Below are 17,303 nucleotides of genomic sequence, written 5' to 3' on the forward strand. Positions count from 1 at the left end.
CTATAGACTAGACTATAGACTAGACTATAGACTAGACTATAGACTATAGACTAGACTATAGACTAGACTATAGACTAGACTATAGACTAGACTATAGACTAGACTATAGACTAGACCATAGACTAGACTATAGACTAGACTATAGACTAGACTATAGACTAGACTATAGACTAGACTATAGACTAGACTATAGACTAGACTATAGACTAGACTATAGACTAGACTATAGACTAGACTATAGACTAGACTATAGACTAGACTATAGACTAGACTATAGACTAGACTATAGACTAGACTATAGACTAGACTATAGACTAGACTATAGACTAGACTATAGACTAGACTATACTAGACTATAGACTAGACTATAGACTACTATAGACTATAGACTAGACTATAGACTAGACTATAGACTAGACTATAGACTAGACTATAGACTAGACTATAGACTAGACTATAGACTAGACTATAGACTAGACTATAGACTAGACTATAGACTAGACTATAGACTAGACTATAGACTAGACTATAGACTAGACTATAGACTAGACTATAGACTAGACTATAGACTAGACTATAGACTAGACTATAGACTAGACTATAGACTAGACTATAGACTAGACTATAGACTAGACTATAGACTAGACTATAGACTAGACTATAGACTAGACTATAGACTAGACTATAGACTAGACTATAGACTAGACTATAGACTAGACTATAGACTAGACTATAGACTAGACTATAGACTAGACTATAGACTAGACTATAGACTAGACTATAGACTAGACTATAGACTAGACTATAGACTAGACTATAGACTAGACTATAGACTAGACTATAGACTAGACTATAGACTAGACTATAGACTAGACTATAGACTAGACTATAGACTAGACTATAGACTAGACTATAGACTAGACTATAGACTAGACTATAGACTAGACTATAGACTAGACTATAGACTAGACTATAGACTAGACTATAGACTAGACTATAGACTAGACTATAGACTAGACTATAGACTAGACTATAGACTAGAGATAGACTAGACTATAGACTAGACTATAGACTAGACTATAGACTAGACTATAGACTAGACTATAGACTAGACTATAGACTAGACTATAGACTAGACTATAGACTAGACTATAGACTAGACTATAGACTAGACTATAGACTAGACTATAGACTAGACTATAGACTAGACTATAGACTAGACTATAGACTAGACTATAGACTAGACTATAGACTAGACTATAGACTAGACTATAGACTAGACTATAGACTAGACTATAGGTTAGACTATAGACTAGACTATAGACTAGACTATAGACTAGACTATAGACTAGACTATAGACTAGACTATAGACTAGACTATAGACTAGACTATAGACTAGAGACTAGACTAGACTAGACTAGACTATAGGTTAGACTATAGACTAGATTATAGACTAGACTATAGACCAGACTATAGACCAGACTATAGACTAGACTATAGACTAGGCTATAGACTAGACTATAGATTAGACTATAGACTAGACTATAGACTAGACTATAGACTAGATTATAGGCTAGATTATAGGCTAGGCTATAGACTAGACTATAGGGTAGACTATAGGCTAGACTATAGGCTAGACTATAGACTAGACTATAGACTAGACTATAGACTAGACTTAAATATGCTTCAGATTTAGTATTATATTTATAAAATTGCTTTAGCCCAAAACTATGTTTTAATGTGTTTTATTAAAAGAAATACAAACATATTTTTAATTATAAAACATCCTAAGCCTAAAGCTATGCTACAATACTAAACATACAAATCAAAGAGTTATTAAAAATTTAAAGAATAACAATGAAAAATTGTGCCGAATAATTGTTAAATAAAAAATTATTTAAAACCCTTACCAGCTAAAGTTAGTTGCAAAGTTTTTAAAGCCTACTTTTAGGCAATTTTTAAAAATGACACAATAAGCCTACTTTTGTCATAAATCTCCGCAATTAAATTTGCTTAAATTTGTTTTATTCTATATTAATATTCCATAAACAATTGCGGTTTTAGTGTAGTATAATTTAAATTACTAATAATTACTAATCTCTATTTAAAACACTAATGAAATCTCAACAAATTGTTTACAAAACAAAAAACAAATATCAATGTTCAAATAGACATAAATATATAATTTTTAATTGTATAAAATTTTTCACGCTCTATTATTGTAAAAATATCATTTTGGTACTTAACAAAAAAATTACATTTATTATTTGATTTAATTTAATTTAATTTATTTACATATGTAGTTTTCATTTCTATATATATTTAATAATATTTGTAGCAAATAACAACAACTATTCCACACACATACATACATATATAATTTATTTTAATTTTATTCATTGTTAAGTATTAATTTTAAACTAATTAAATTAGTTATTTGCATAAAAGCCAGTGATGAAAAAAATCTACAATTTTTTTCCATAATCTAATTACAAAAATATAAACACAATTTGTTAAGCAAGAGAAGGCGCAACAAAAACTACAAATATTTAATAATAATTTAAATTTTTGAAATTATTGTGTAAATGGCAATTTTTGTTACCAAACCAAACAATTTAAATTAACAGAACGCCTAAAAGTGGACAAACAATATACATACATATGTATGTATAAAAAGTACTGCATAACTTAGTGGGTGGAATATTTTATGCATGTGAATTAAAGTACATATTTAGTTTAAAATAATGGAATATTATGTATCATATTAAATTAATAATATTTATTTAAAATTTGCATACACCAAAGGGATATTTGACAAATAGAAAAACAAAATTAACAAAAAATTTCTATATACCAAACTAGAGAATTGATTGTACTAAAAACTAAACTGTAGAGTATAGGCTAGACAATAGACACAACTGTAGACGGGACCTTTAGATCAGACTAAAGACTAGACTTTAGACCAGACTAAAGACTAGACTTAAGACCTGACTAAAGACTAGACTATAGACCTGACTAAAGACTAGACTATAGACCAGATTATAGATTATATTATAGAATATACTAGAACTACAACATAACTAGAACAGAACTAGAACAGAACTAGAACAGAACTAGAACTAGAACAGAACTAGAACAGAACTAGAACTAGAACAGAACTAGAACAGAACTAGAACAGAACTAGAACTAGAACAGAACTAGAACAGAACTAGAACAGAACTAGAACAGAACTAGAACAGAACTAGAACAGAACTGGAACAGAACTAGAACAGAACTAGAACAGAACTAGAACAGAACTAGAACAGAACTATAACAGAACTATAACAGAACTAGAACAGAACTAGAACAGAACTAGAACAGAACTAGAACAGTACTAGAACAGAACTAGAACAGAACTAGAACAGAACTAGAACAGAACTAGAACAGAACTAGAACAGAACTAGAACAGAACTAGAACAGAACTAGAACAGAACTAGAACAGAACTAGAACAGAACTAGAACAGAACAGAACTAGAACAGAACTAGAAACAGAACTAAACAGAAATAAACAGAACTAAAACAGAACTAGAACAAAACTAAACAGAACTAAAACAGAACTAAAACAGAACTAGAACAGAACTAGAACAGAAACTAGAACAGAACTAGAACAGAACTAGAACAGAACTAGAACAGAAACTAGAACAGAACTAGAACAGAACTAGAACAGAACTAGAAACAGAACTAGAACAGAACTAGAACAGAACTAGAACAGAACTAGAACAGAACTAGAACAGAACTAGAACAGAACTAGAACAGAACTAGAACAGAAACTAGACAGAACTAGAACAGAACTAGAACAGAACTAGAACAGAACTAGAACAGAACTAGAACAGAACAGACGTAGAACAGAACTAGAACACTGAACAGAACTAGAAACAGACTAGAACAGAACTAGAACAGAACTAGAACAGAACTAGAACAGACACTAGACAGAACTAGAAACAGAACTAGAACAGAACTAGAACAGAAACTAGAAAAACTAGAACAGAAATAGAACAGAACTAGAACAGAACTAGAACAGAACTAGAACAGACTAGAAACAGAACTAGAACCGAACTAGAACAGAACTAGTACAGAACTAGAACAGAACTAAAACAGAACTAGAACGAACTAGAACCTAGACAGAACTAGAACAGAACTAGAACCAGAACTAGAAACAGAAACTAGAAAAGAACTAGAACAGAACTAGAACGAACTAGAACAGAACTAGAACTGAACTAGAACTGAACTAGACTGAACTAGAACTGAACTAGAACTGAACTAGAACAGCAGCTAGAACTGAACTAGAACTGAACTAGAACTGCACTGAGAACTGAACTAGAACTGAAACTAGAACTGAACTAGAACTGAACTAGAACTGAACTAGAACTGAACTAGAACTGAACTAGAACTGAACTAGAACTGAACTAGAACTGAACTAGAACTGAACTAGAACTGAACTAGAACTGAACTAGAACTGAACTAGAACTGAACTAGAACTGAACTAGAACTGAACTAGAACTGAACTAGAACTGAACTAGAACTGAACTAGAACTGAACTAGAACTGAACTAGAACTGAACTAGAACTGAACTAGAACTGAACTAGAACTGAACTAGAACTGAACTAGAACTGAACTAGAACTGAACTAGAACTGAACTAGAACTGACTAGAACTGAACTAGAACTGAACTAGAACTGAACTAGAACTGAACTAGAACTGAACTAGAACTGAACTAGAACTGAACTAGAACTGAACTAGAACTGAACTAGAACTGAACTAGAACTGAACTAGAACTGAACTAGAACTGAACTAGAACTGAACTAGAACTGAACTAGAACTGAACTAGAACTGAACTAGAACTGAACCAGAATTGAACTAGAATAAATTATGTGTATTATTTGTCCAAACGATCTAAATATGTTTATAACACAAATTTATTTATTACAATCCATTTTACCATTAGGGTTTTTGCTGTAAATTAAATTGCTTAGCCAATAACGACACTTTTCTTTAGCCAATTTTTACCCCCTTTTCCTGTTGCCTTAAACCTCATAAACCATTTACCAAAATAATAAACAAAAACTTTAACCATTCGGCCATAGTATTGCTTCAAAGAAATAAACATTAAATAAAGTTTTTAGCACCAGTCACCACACTACACTCCTGCAAGGACAGACTGTTTTGGAAAGAGATTTTCTTGGTATTTTTTTTTTTGTACTTTATGCCATTTTGTTTATTTTCGCCACTGTATGCGGTTGCATATTATTTTGAGAAATGGTAGAGTAATAAATAAATTAATTTGGCTAGTTGTTGCCAAGAAAATTTCGACCATTTTTACAACCACAAATACCGCTGTAACCAAAGAACATTGGTTAGAAACACTCCGAGTAATATTCAACACCATGGACAATTTACAACAACTGAAAAACTGATGCCAAGCTAAAGGAAAAAAAGTATTGGTCTCATTGAAAATAAGGAAAATGGAAAAACTTTTTCTCATTTCAGTAGTTTGTTGCTTTAGCTACTTTTTCTTTTAGTTTTTTCTTCTTTTTTTATGGAGAAAAGTAATTTTATGTTCTTTTTTCGTTTGGAGTAAACGAAATGGTAATGATGACTGTAACAATTTCTTGAACTTCTACGCCCGAAAAGAATTTTTCGTATTTTTTTGCGTCTGCAAAAAACTTTAGCAAACTTTAATTGTTTTTTCCAGGATTCTTTAGAAATGAACTATTTGAAAGTTGTATTTACAGTTTATAACTAACTACTATGGCTAATATTTATGCAAACGTAATACACATACAAAAAAATGGCAATTTTTTTTGTATAAAAGTATGCAATAATAATTTACAGTTGTAAATCTTTTGTTAAAATTACCAAAGTTTAAAATGTCTCACCAAACTGCCGAAAGTTTTTAGTATAAATTTAAACAAATTTCAAATTTATGCTTCAGGAAAGGAAAAAAATAAACTTTTGAAATATTAACAAAACTGCTTCTCAATATATTTGCCAAATACAAATTATGTTGCCTCATTTTAGGCTTTCTTTTCAAATATATTTATTTATAATTTAAAACCATAATTATTTTAGCTTTTTTAAAATAATTTTATAAAAATTACATTTTGATTTATTTAAATATACTAATACTAAATCAATACATAAACACAAACATTGCATAACATTAATTAAAAACCTCAATAAATAATCTATAGAGAAAATAATCAATTTTTTTTCCAATTATATGAAAACACATTCATATTAGAGGCTGTTTAATATGGTCTTATTTGGAAAAAGCTAAAAAAATAAATTTAAACCAAAAATTATACATATAAATTCCGCAATAATTTCAACACATTAATTTGGGGTTTTATTTAGCAAATAATAAATAATAATAAAATTAACAAAAACACTGTATATTTGTATTAGTTTAACTTTATATTAGGCTTGACTATTAGCTGAGTCCAGTCTATAGTTTTTAAAATAGTCTAGTCTATAGCTTCGGCTATAGTCAGTTCTTGTTCAGTTCTAGTTCAGTTCTAGTTCAGTTCTAGTTCAGTTCTAGTTCAGTTCTAGTTCAGTTCTAGTTCAGTTCTAGTTCAGTTCTAGTTCAGTTCTAGTTCAGTTCTAGTTCAGTTCTAGTTCAGTTCTAGTTCAGTTCTAGTTCAGTTCTAGTTCAGTTCTAGTTCAGTTCTAGTTCAGTTCTAGTTCAGTTCTAGTTCAGTTCTAGTTCAGTTCTAGTTCAGTTCTAGTTCAGTTCTAGTTCAGTTCTAGTTCAGTTCTAGTTCAGTTCTAGTTCAGTTCTAGTTCAGTTCTAGTTCAGTTTAGTTCAGTTCTAGTTCAGTTCTAGTTCAGTTCAGTTCTAGTTCAGTTCTAGTTCAGTTTCAGTTCAGTTCAGTTCAGTGTCTAGGTCAGTTCGAGTTCAGTTCTAGTTCAGTTTCTAGTTCAGTTCTAGTTCAGTTCTAGTCAGTTCTAGTTCAGTTCTAGTTCAGTTCTAGTTCAGTTCTAGTTCAGTTCTAGTCGTTCAGTTATAGTTCAGTTCTAGTTTCAGTTCTAGTTCAGTTCTGTTCAGTTCTAGTTCTGTCTAGTTCCGTCAGTTCTAGTTCAGTCTAGTTTCAGTTCTAGTTCAGTTCTAGTTCAGTTCTAGTTCAGTTCTAGTTCAGTTCTAGTTCAGTTCTAGTTCAGTTCTAGTCCAGTTCTAGTTCAGTTCTAGTTCAGTTCTAGTTCAGTTCTAGTTCAGTCTAGTTCAGTTCTAGTTCAGTTCTAGTTCAGTTCTAGTTCAGTTCTAGTTCAGTTCTAGTTCAGTTCTAGTTTCAGTTCTAGTTCAGTTCTAGTTCAGTTCTAGTTCAGTTCTAGTTCAGTTCTATTTCAGTTCTAGTTCAGTTCTAGTTCAGTTCTAGTTCAGTTCTAGTTCAGTTCTAGGTGTCAGTTCTAGTTCAGTTCTAGTTCCTAGTTCAGTTCTAGTTCAGTTCTAGTTCAGTTCTAGTTCAGTTTAGTTCAGTTCTAGTTCAGTTCTAGTTTAGTTCTAGTTCAGTTCTAGTTCAGTTCTAGTTCAGTTCTAGTTCAGTTCTAGTTCAGTTCTAGTTCAGTTCTAGTTCAGTTCTAGTTCAGTTCTAGTTCAGTTCTAGTTCAGTTCTAGTTCAGTTCTAGTTCAGTTCTAGTTCAGTTCTAGTTCAGTTCTAGTTCAGTTCTAGTTCTGTTCTAGTTCAGTTCTAGTTCAGTTCTAGTTCTTCTAGTTCAGTTCTAGTTCAGTTCTAGTTCAGTTCTAGTTCAGTTCTAGTTCAGTTCTAGTTCAGTTCTAGTTCAGTTCTAGTTCAGTTCTAGTTCAGTTCTAGTTCAGTTTTAGTTCAGTTCTAGTTCAGTTCTAGTTCAGTTCTAGTTCAGTTCTAGTTCAGTTCTAGTTCAGTTCTAGTTCAGTTCTAGTTCAGTTCTAGTTCAGTTCTAGTTTTCTAGTTCGAGTTCTAGTTCTAAGTTCGAGTTCAAGTTCTAGTTCTAGGTCAGTTCTAGTTTCAGTTCTAGTTCAGTTCCTATTCAGTTCTAGTTCATGTTCTAGTTCAGTTCTAGTTCAGTTCTAGTTCAGTTCTAGTTCATTTCAGTTCTAGTTCAGTTTCTAGTTTCAGTTCTATGTTCAGTTCTAGTTCAGTTCTAGTTCAGTTCTAAGTTCAGTTCTAGTTCATTCTACTTCTGTTCTAGTTCTGCTCTAGTTATGTTCTAGTTCCATTTGACATGGCGTAGTCTTGTATTACAACTGTAGCCTACTTTTAGATTTGTTATTATATTATTATTTAAACAATTTTTTATTGATTTTAGAGAAAATTTTATTCTTATGCCTAAATTTGAATACTCAAAAAAGGTACCAGCTGTATGAATAATTCAATTATGTTAAAAAAAATTTCCTTAAAATAGGCAACAGTAAATAACTATGTAATTTTTTTGTGTCATACAATAGATTAAAATTCAATTGTTGACAACTTAAGGACTAATTTTATCTAGTTTATATTTTATTAGGTATTTTTATTATTTTGTTTTTTACAAGAAAAAAAAAAACAATGATTTTTATAAATAATTTATGAGCTATAAATAAAAATTCTAAGAAATGGCAATTTGCTCGACACATTTGTAATAAAAAAGTGCAAAGGAAAATTCGAAGAAAATTACAAAACGATAAAATTAAAAAGATGCTTTTAGTTTGTAATTACAAAACTTTAGGAGGAAATTGTTAAGTTTAAAAAGAAATTAAAGCTTTTTAATGGTAGTTTTTGAGGCGTTTTAAAAATAAAAAAACTGTTGCCTAATTTTAGGCTTTATTTATTGAAACTTCATGTTTTTAGTCTAGAAGTTAATTTAGCTGATTTTAGCTGTTTATTTAATAGACTTCTTAATTTTTGTTCATTTTTATTTCTTCAATAATTTGTTTAGCCTTTAAGTAGGCTTTACAAAATTTTTAAGTTGTTTATCTTTTTAAAGAAACATGAAAAATTCCTTTGATTTGTTTTAAACTTTATAGACTTTAAGCATTGTTTGTGTTTAGTTGTTTTTTTTTTATTACTTTCTTGTTGTTTTATATGTTTGAAAAACTTTATTTTTGTAACTAAGCTTCTGCCTTAAAGTATGCTTGTCTTTTTTTGTTTGTTTGTTACTTTTTGTTATTTATATATTTTAAAGAAAACCTACTTGTTTAGTAACAAATAAACTTCAAGTTCTTGTGTTTTTTTTTTCTTCATCTTCTTTCTTTAACTTGTAACTTAGTACCATAATCTAAATAAAACAACAATTTTTTATTTACGACAATCTTTTTTTGAAAAAAGTTATTTTAGCACAAAGTTTTGTATTATTTTTCCCCCACAAATATTTGGCAAAAATAATAAAAATTTGCTAAAAAGAAAAAATTACATTCATTCGTATGTTTTGCCAAAGCCTGTTCGAAGAATAATGTCTATATTGTAGGAATTTTTTTCTAAAGCAGCTTTAGTTTTCTGTGGAGTATTCCCCTGGGCAAAATGAAAGCAAAAGTTGTTTTAAGACAGCCAAAAAAAAAAAAACAAAATTCAAAAACTTGAGAAAAGTTGTGTATGATTATTTTCTCCAAATAAAAAAAAAATAGTTGCGAAAAAACAATCTATAGATGTTTTGCAAACAAAAAAATCTAATATTTACGTGACTTAAATTTCACTTAACTGTTAGAAAGTCATTTGTTGTTGTTTTTTTTTTTTTTGTTAGAGGAAAAGTAGGACCTTCAATTCGATACCAAAATTATAATGTACATTAAAATATTTATTTTGTTACAATTGAATTGTAATTTATTTGCATCAACATTAAGCACAAAGTATAAAGTTTCAGTTTAAAGGGAACAAATATTAAGAGCAAGAGTTAAAAAAGATTGCCTACATTTAGGCATGAAATGTAAATGGAGATAACAGAAAAATAATAGTCCAGATTATGGAATATTCTAAAGTCTGGACTATAGTCTAGCCTATAGTCTAGTCTATAGTCTAGGCTATAGTCTAGTATATATTATGCACCTTAGTCTAGTCTATAGCTTGGGCTATAGTCTGCACTACAGTCTAGTCTATAGTCTGGACTTTTGTCCAGTATATAGTCTGGACTATAGTCTGCACTACAGTCTAGTCTATAGTCTAGTCTATAGTCTAGTCTATAGTCTAGTCTATAGTCTAGTCTATAGTCTAGTCTATAGTCTAGTCTATAGTCTAGTCTATAGTCTAGCCTATAGTCTACTCTATAGTCTAGTCTATAGTCTAGTCTATAGTCTAGTCTATAGTCTAGTCTATAGTCTAGTCTATAGTCTAGTCTATAGTCTAGTCTATAGTCTAGTCTTTATTTTAGTCCATAGTCTACTCTATATTCTAGTCTATAGTCTACTCTATAGTCTACTCTATATTCTAGTCTATAGTCAACTCTATAGTCTAGTCTATAGTCTAGTCTATAGTCTAGTCTAGTCTAGTCTAGTCTAGTCTATAGTCTAGTCTATAGTCTAGTCTATAGTCTAGTCTATAGTCTAGTCTATAGTCTAGTCTATAGTCTAGTCTATAGTCTATCTATAGTCCTAGTCTATAGTCTAGTCTATAGTCCTAGTCTATAGGTCTAGTCTATAGTCTAGTCCTATAGTCTAGTCTATAAGTCTAGTCTATAGTCTAGTCTATAGTCTAGTCTATAGTCTAGTCTATAGTCTAGTCTATAGTCTAGTCTATAGTCTAGTCTATATCTAGTCTATAGTCTAGTCTATAGTCTAGTCTATAGTCTAGTGCTATAGTCTAGTCCTATAGTCTAGTCTATAGTCTAGTATATAGTCTAGTCTAATAGTCTAGTCGATAGTCTAGTCTATAGTCTGAGTGCTATAGTCTAGTCCCTATAGTCTAGTCTATAGTCTAAGTCTATAGTCTAGTTCTATAGTCTAGTCTGATAGTCTAGTCTCATAGTGCTAGTCGATAGTCTAGTCTATAGTCTAGTCTATAGGCTAGTCTAGAGTCTAGTCTATAGTCCTAGTCTATAGTCTAGTCTATTAGTCTAGGTCTATAGTCTAGTCTATAGTCTAGTCTATAGTCTAGTCTATAGTCTAGTCTATAGTCTAGTCTATAGTCTAGTCTATAGTCTAGTCTATAGTCTAGTCTATAGTCTAGTCTATAGTCTAGTCTATAGTCTAGTCTATAGTCTAGTCTATAGTCTAGTCTATAGTCTAGTCTATAGTCTAGTCTATAGTCTAGTATATAGTCTAGTCTATAGTCTAGTCTATAGTCTAGTCTATAGTCTAGTCTAGTCTATAGTCTAGTCTAGTCTATAGTCTAGTCTATAGTCTAGTCTATAGTCTAGTCTATAGTCTAGTCTATAGTCTAGTCTATAGTCTAGTCTATAGTCTAGTCTATAGTCTAGTCTATAGTCTAGTCTATAGTCTAGTCTAGTCTAGTCTATAGTCTAGTCTATAGTCTAGTCTATAGTCTAGTCTATAGTCTAGTCTATAGTCTAGTCTATAGTCTAGTCTATAGTCTAGTCTATAGTCTAGTCTATAGTCTAGTCTATAGTCTAGTCTATACTCTAGTCTATAGTCTAGTCTATAGTCTAGTCTATACTCTAGTCTATAGTCTAGTCTATAGTCTAGTCTATAGTCTAGTCTATAGTCTAGTCTATAGTCTAGTCTATAGTCTAGTCTATAGTCTAGTCTATAGTCTAGTCTATAGTCTAGTCTATAGTCTAGTCTATAGTCTAGTCTATAGTCTAGTCTATAGTCTAGTCTATAGTCTAGTCTATAGTCTAGTCTATAGTCTAGTCTATAGTCCGGTTTATAGTGTCGCCTATAGCCAAGTGTATAGCGTAGTCTATAATCTAGTTTTTATTCTAGTCGGGTCTACAATCGGTTCTATAGTATGATCTATAGTTTAGTCTATAGACTGCTCTATCGTCTAGTCTATAGCTTAGTCTATAGTCTAGTCTTTTTTCTAGTCTATAGTGAAATCCATAATGTGGACTATAGTATGAGTGGGAGTTTTTAAAACAAAAAAGTTGACTGTTTTTTGCTTAAAACTTCAGCAATTCACACCTGAAAAAGAGGCATATTAAAAAAAAACAGCTAAACCTGCCACCTTTTCGATGTTCTTTTTGTGTCTATTGCCTTTCTTTTTTGTTTGTTAACTGACTTTTTAAATGGAAAAAATAAATAGGTATTTTTAGTTCGGGAAGAAAAGTTTGCTAGAATGTGGCATGGCAATAACAAGGACACAAAAAAAATTAATTTCAAAGTCACAACTCAAATAGCACTGACAGTTTTGACTTGCCTTGACATGACATGACATGTGTTTCCCCCAAAGAAATCAACAAGAAATAATTTTTAAAGGTACTACTCTCACAGTCGCTTCTTCTCAACAGAGACTCAATCAGTATGAGAAGGATAAATAGAAATATATATTTAAGTTGTTTCAGTTGCTGGTGGCTCCAGAATATAGGCAATAGAAAATGAAATTAAGAAAATTGAAAGAATGAATGGTATGAGGAAGGGAAGAGAGAGTGAGACATTAAAAAGGGGAGGGTAAAATTATATTTATGAAAGTCATCAATTATAGACAAAGTTTTTTTGTTGATGATTGTTTAAATTTTCAATAAGGAAAATATTTTTTTCTGGTTGCCTTAAAATATGCTATAATTTTGTGATACAGTTTAGTAAGCATGTTTTTAATACGATTTATTTTGAGGTATAATTTAAGGTGTTTTAATAATATTTCTTAAAAAGCCTACTTTTAGGTGTTAAATTTATCGAAATTTATGTTTTATTTTTGAATTTTACGCAAATTGCTTTAAATTTTTTCTCTTCCACCACTTAAGATTACTCCTTTGCTGGGTAAAGAGTATCTTAACGAGCATGTTTCTGGAATTCAAGTACTTTCTTCTTTATGCTATGTTGTACTTTAACTCAGGCATAACACTTCTTTTTTTTTTTTGGTCTGACAAACCTTATGCTTATGTTACGAAAATACCATTTTAGCTTTAAGTGCGAAATGTGTTCGTGCTCAAGGACATTAAGAATGTTAGATGACTACCACACCTCTTTACTACTCTCACACTCTCTGCCTCTATTTCTCTCTGTTTTCACAAAGTACTGGCCTAAGAACACTGATACTTTAAGGCTGGTGTTAGATTTCATTACTCTACCCACGTCGATATTTTTATCGTACATTAACTTCCAACATGTGTATGCATATTTTTCTCCAACAAAATTTTCTTCTTCTACTACTACTACTACTGCTACGCATCTTGAATTTATGAGTGCTAGAGGAGAATAAGACGTAAAAGTATGCTTTAGATTCGTGTTGCTTTTGTAGTTCCCCCTAAAATATACTTTAGTTTTTTTTTTCTTCTAACGTAAGCGTGATAACTATCTTGAGGAGGGAGTATGTGAATTTTGTGTAGTTTTAGTTTTTCTAGTGTCTCTTGTTATCTTTAGATTGAGTTGTAGCTTCATTGAAGATAAAGTAAGTAAAAGAAATTAATGTCAGTTCAGAGGAAATGTTGAATATTGATTGTAATGAGTTTATAAAGGAAAAGTTTTTGACAACTTATGCATGATAAGGTTCAGTCACGTTTGATTCTAGTTTAGTTTCAGTTCAGTTCTAGTTCAGTTCTAGTTCAGTTCTAGTTCAATTCTAGTTCTAGTTCTACTTCAGTTCTAGTTCAGTTCTAGTTCAGTTCTAGTTCAGTTCTAGTTCAGTTCTAGTTCAGTTCTAGTTCAGTTCTAGTTCAGTTCTAGTTCAGTTCTAGTTCAGTTCTAGTTCAGTTCTAGTTCAGTTCTAGTTCAGTTCTAGTTCAGTTCTAGTTCAGTTCTAGTTCAGTTCTAGTTCAGTTCTAGTTCAGTTCTAGTTCAGTTCTAGTTCAGTTCTAGTTCAGTTCTAGTTCAGTTCTAGTTCAGTTCTAGTTCAGTTCTAGTTCTGTTCTAGTTCAGTTCTAGTTCAGTTCTAGTTCAGTTCTAGTTCAGTTCTAATTCAGTTTTAGTAGTCTAGTTCAGTTCTAGTTCAGTCTAGTTCAGTTCTCAGTTCTAGTTCAGTTCTAGTTCAGTTCTAGTTCAGTTCTAGTTCAGTTCTAGTTCAGTTCTAGTTCAGTTCTAGTTCAGTTCTAGTTCAGTTCTAGTTCAGTTCTAGTTCAGTTCTAGTTCAGTTCTAGTTCAGTTCTAGTTCAGTTCTAGTTCAGTTCTAGTTCAGTTCTAGTTCAGTTCTAGTTCAGTTCTAGTTCAGTTCTAGTTCAGTTCTAGTTCAGTTCTAGTTCAGTTCTAGTTCAGTTCTAGTTCAGTTCTAGTTCAGTTCTAGTTCAGTTCTAGTTCAGTTCTAGTTCAGTTCTAGTTCAGTTCTAGTTCAGTTCTAGTTCAGTTCTAGTTCAGTTCTAGTTCAGTTCTAGTTCAGTTCTAGTTCAGTTCTAGTTCAGTTCTAGTTCAGTTCTAGTTCTAGTTCTAGTTCAGTTCTAGTTCAGTTCTAGTTCAGTTCTAGTTCAGTTCTAGTTCAGTTCAGTTCTAGTTCAGTTCTAGTTCAGTTCTAGTTCAGTTCTAGTTCAGTTCTAGTTCAGTTCTAGTTCAGTTCTAGTTCAGTTCTAGTTCAGTTCTAGTTCAGTTCTAGTTCAGTTCTAGTTCAGTTCTAGTTCAGTTCTAGTTCAGTTCTAGTTCAGTTCTAGTTCAGTTCTAGTTCAGTTCTAGTTCAGTTCTAGTTCAGTTCTAGTTCAGTTCTAGTTCAGTTCTAGTTCAGTTCTAGTTCAGTTCTAGTTCAGTTCTAGTTCAGTTCTAGTTCAGTTCTAGTTCAGTTCTAGTTCAGTTCTAGTTCAGTTCTAGTTCAGTTCTAGTTCTAGTTCAGTTCTAGTTCAGTTCTAGTTCAGTTCTAGTTCAGTTCTAGTTCAGTTCTAGTTCAGTTCTAGTTCAGTTCTAGTTCAGTTCTAGTTCAGTTCTAGTTCAGTTCTAGTTCAGTTCTAGTTCAGTTCTAGTTCAGTTCTAGTTCAGTTCTAGTTCAGTTCTAGTTCAGTTCTAGTTCAGTTCTGTTCAGTTCTAGTTCAGTTCTAGTTCAGTTCTAGTTCAGTTCTAGTTCAGTTCTAGTTCAGTTCTAGCTCAGTTCTAGCTCAGTTCTGTTTTAGTTTTAGTTCAGTTCTATTCTAGTTCTAGTTCAGTTCTAAGTAGTTCATTCTATTTCACTTCTAGTGGAAGTTCTGTTTTATTTACCATTAATATATTCAAATCAGGTTTGTAATTTAAGTTTGAAAAGTATTGCCTTCTTTTAAGGGTAGTAAATAAAACAGCAAAACTTGAGTTCTTCTTTCCCCTTAATTAAAATTTATGCATATTTATCACTATCCTAAGATTAATTTTTTCTATCTGTATGCTTTGCAAAACATTACTTAATATATTTTCACAAATGTTGCCTACTTTAAGGAGTCCAACAAACATTCATATTATCTTCTAACATTTACCTAATTCTTAGCCCATAAATCAACATAATTAAAGCTAAAATTAACTCATACTGTAAGATATCCATTTTGCCAACAAGGATTAATTAATTACAAAATGTTTTTGAAGACAACAAATTGTTAGTAATTAATATGATTAGTTTTTTTTTGCTAGCAAGAAAATACATATAAATAATTGCTAAGAAAACTGTAATATATCAAGTAAATGGAAAAAGAAATTTACCAAAATAATAATAAAAATCCATAAACTAAAACATATTTCAAGGCTGTAAATGAACAAACTATAGCCTAATTTAAGGCTAAAACAAAAGTTTTATATTTATACAAGTTATAAATTTAAACATTTAGATAAAAATCACTCCTTCCCTTCTCTTTAAATTTTATTTCATTTATTTGACTACAAGAGCTCTACAAACATTTTTATGACTTAATTAACCCATTGATTATATTTTAATTAAAATTTAAAGCATACTTTTAAGAGTTTACGCTCATTAAAACATTTATTACTCTCCCGCTCTCTTTTATTAGCCAGCGTTAAAATGGAGAACATAAAACATAAAATTTTATACGCTTTACCAAAAAGCACCAGTCAAATTTAAAATATAAAACTTAACATTTCGTATTTGATTTCTCAAAGCATAGTATTAGGCATTAAAAAGCAAACATTAAAGGGGTTTGATTTAGTCACAGACCAAAAGCAATCTAAGGATTTTTTATTTTAAGTCATTAACTGGTGAATTTAATGCTTTTTTGCAGCCTTAAACCTAGAAATGTCATAAAAATTTAATACTTTATTTAAAAAGTTTCGACATTAGTGGTTAAAGGACAAACAGGATTAAAAAATAATTTAATTAAAACAAGTTAGAGCGCTATATTCGGCTTTGCCGAATCTTAAATACCCTCCACCAGCAACCTACTTTTTATTAAAACCCATTTAATTATCTAATCTTTAGATAACATGGCAAAATTTTTGTTTCCGTATTGAGGAAACTAGCATTTATGCATTTATGTCAAACTAATTTTAATTAGGTCCAGAAAAATTTATATTAATAGGCCAGTTCGAAAACATTTTAATAGAATGATTTATCTATACACAGAACATACTCATTTTGAATTTTATCCGGATATAATCATTTAACCCTCCGAACGAATTAAGTGGTATTAAGTGATTACCTTATATGGGAGGTAAGACAACTTATGACCGTTCCGGAAAAAATTCCGTAGAATGATTTATGAATACACATTTATGTCGAATTTTATCCCAATAACTTTGATTGTCAATATGCATTTGAGTAATTTTCGGAAATGGTCCTTATATGGGAGTTGTGACCAATTATCGACCGATAAGGAAAAAATTTCGTATAATGATTAATATGCCAAAATAGATTTATAAATTAGTGAAATATGTGCGTTTAGGTGATTTTCGGAAGTGGACTTTATATGTATATTAGCTATGACCTTACACAAATTTATCAATGTATCTTTATTTCATAATGTGCTTTTAAGTGATTTTTTTGATGTGGACCTTATATAGGAGCTATATATGGACCAATTCGGAAAAATTTGGTAGAATGATCTATATTCTCACAAAACATATTCCAGTCGTACTTTATCCCGATAGCTTTATAATTCAATGAAATATATGCGTTTAAGTGATTTTCGGAAGTGGACCTTATATGGAAGCTACGACCAATTATGGGCCTATCCGGAAAAATTTTCGTAGAGTGATTCATATTTAGACTAAACATATTTGTGTTGAATTTTATCAAGATAGATTTATTTGACAATGAAATATGAGCTCTTAAATGATTTTCGAAAGTTGGCCCTATATGGGAGCTATGACC

General features: G+C 30.8%; 1 protein-coding gene across 1 annotated transcript in view; it reads left to right on the forward strand.

Annotated features, from left to right (window-relative positions):
* LOC119606514 overlaps nucleotides 1-17,303 on the forward strand; it is a gene marked incomplete at its 3' end in the record, with an annotated part of 164,737 nt that overhangs the window by 1,515 nt on the left and 145,919 nt on the right. The gene's annotated exons all lie outside the window — the stretch shown is intronic.

The sequence above is a fragment of the Lucilia sericata genome, unplaced genomic scaffold (assembly GCF_015586225.1).
Source record: "Lucilia sericata isolate MDLA Ls3-8-SP2 unplaced genomic scaffold, ASM1558622v1 Contig000596F_arrow, whole genome shotgun sequence".
Taxonomy (NCBI): Eukaryota; Metazoa; Arthropoda; class Insecta; order Diptera; family Calliphoridae; genus Lucilia; species Lucilia sericata.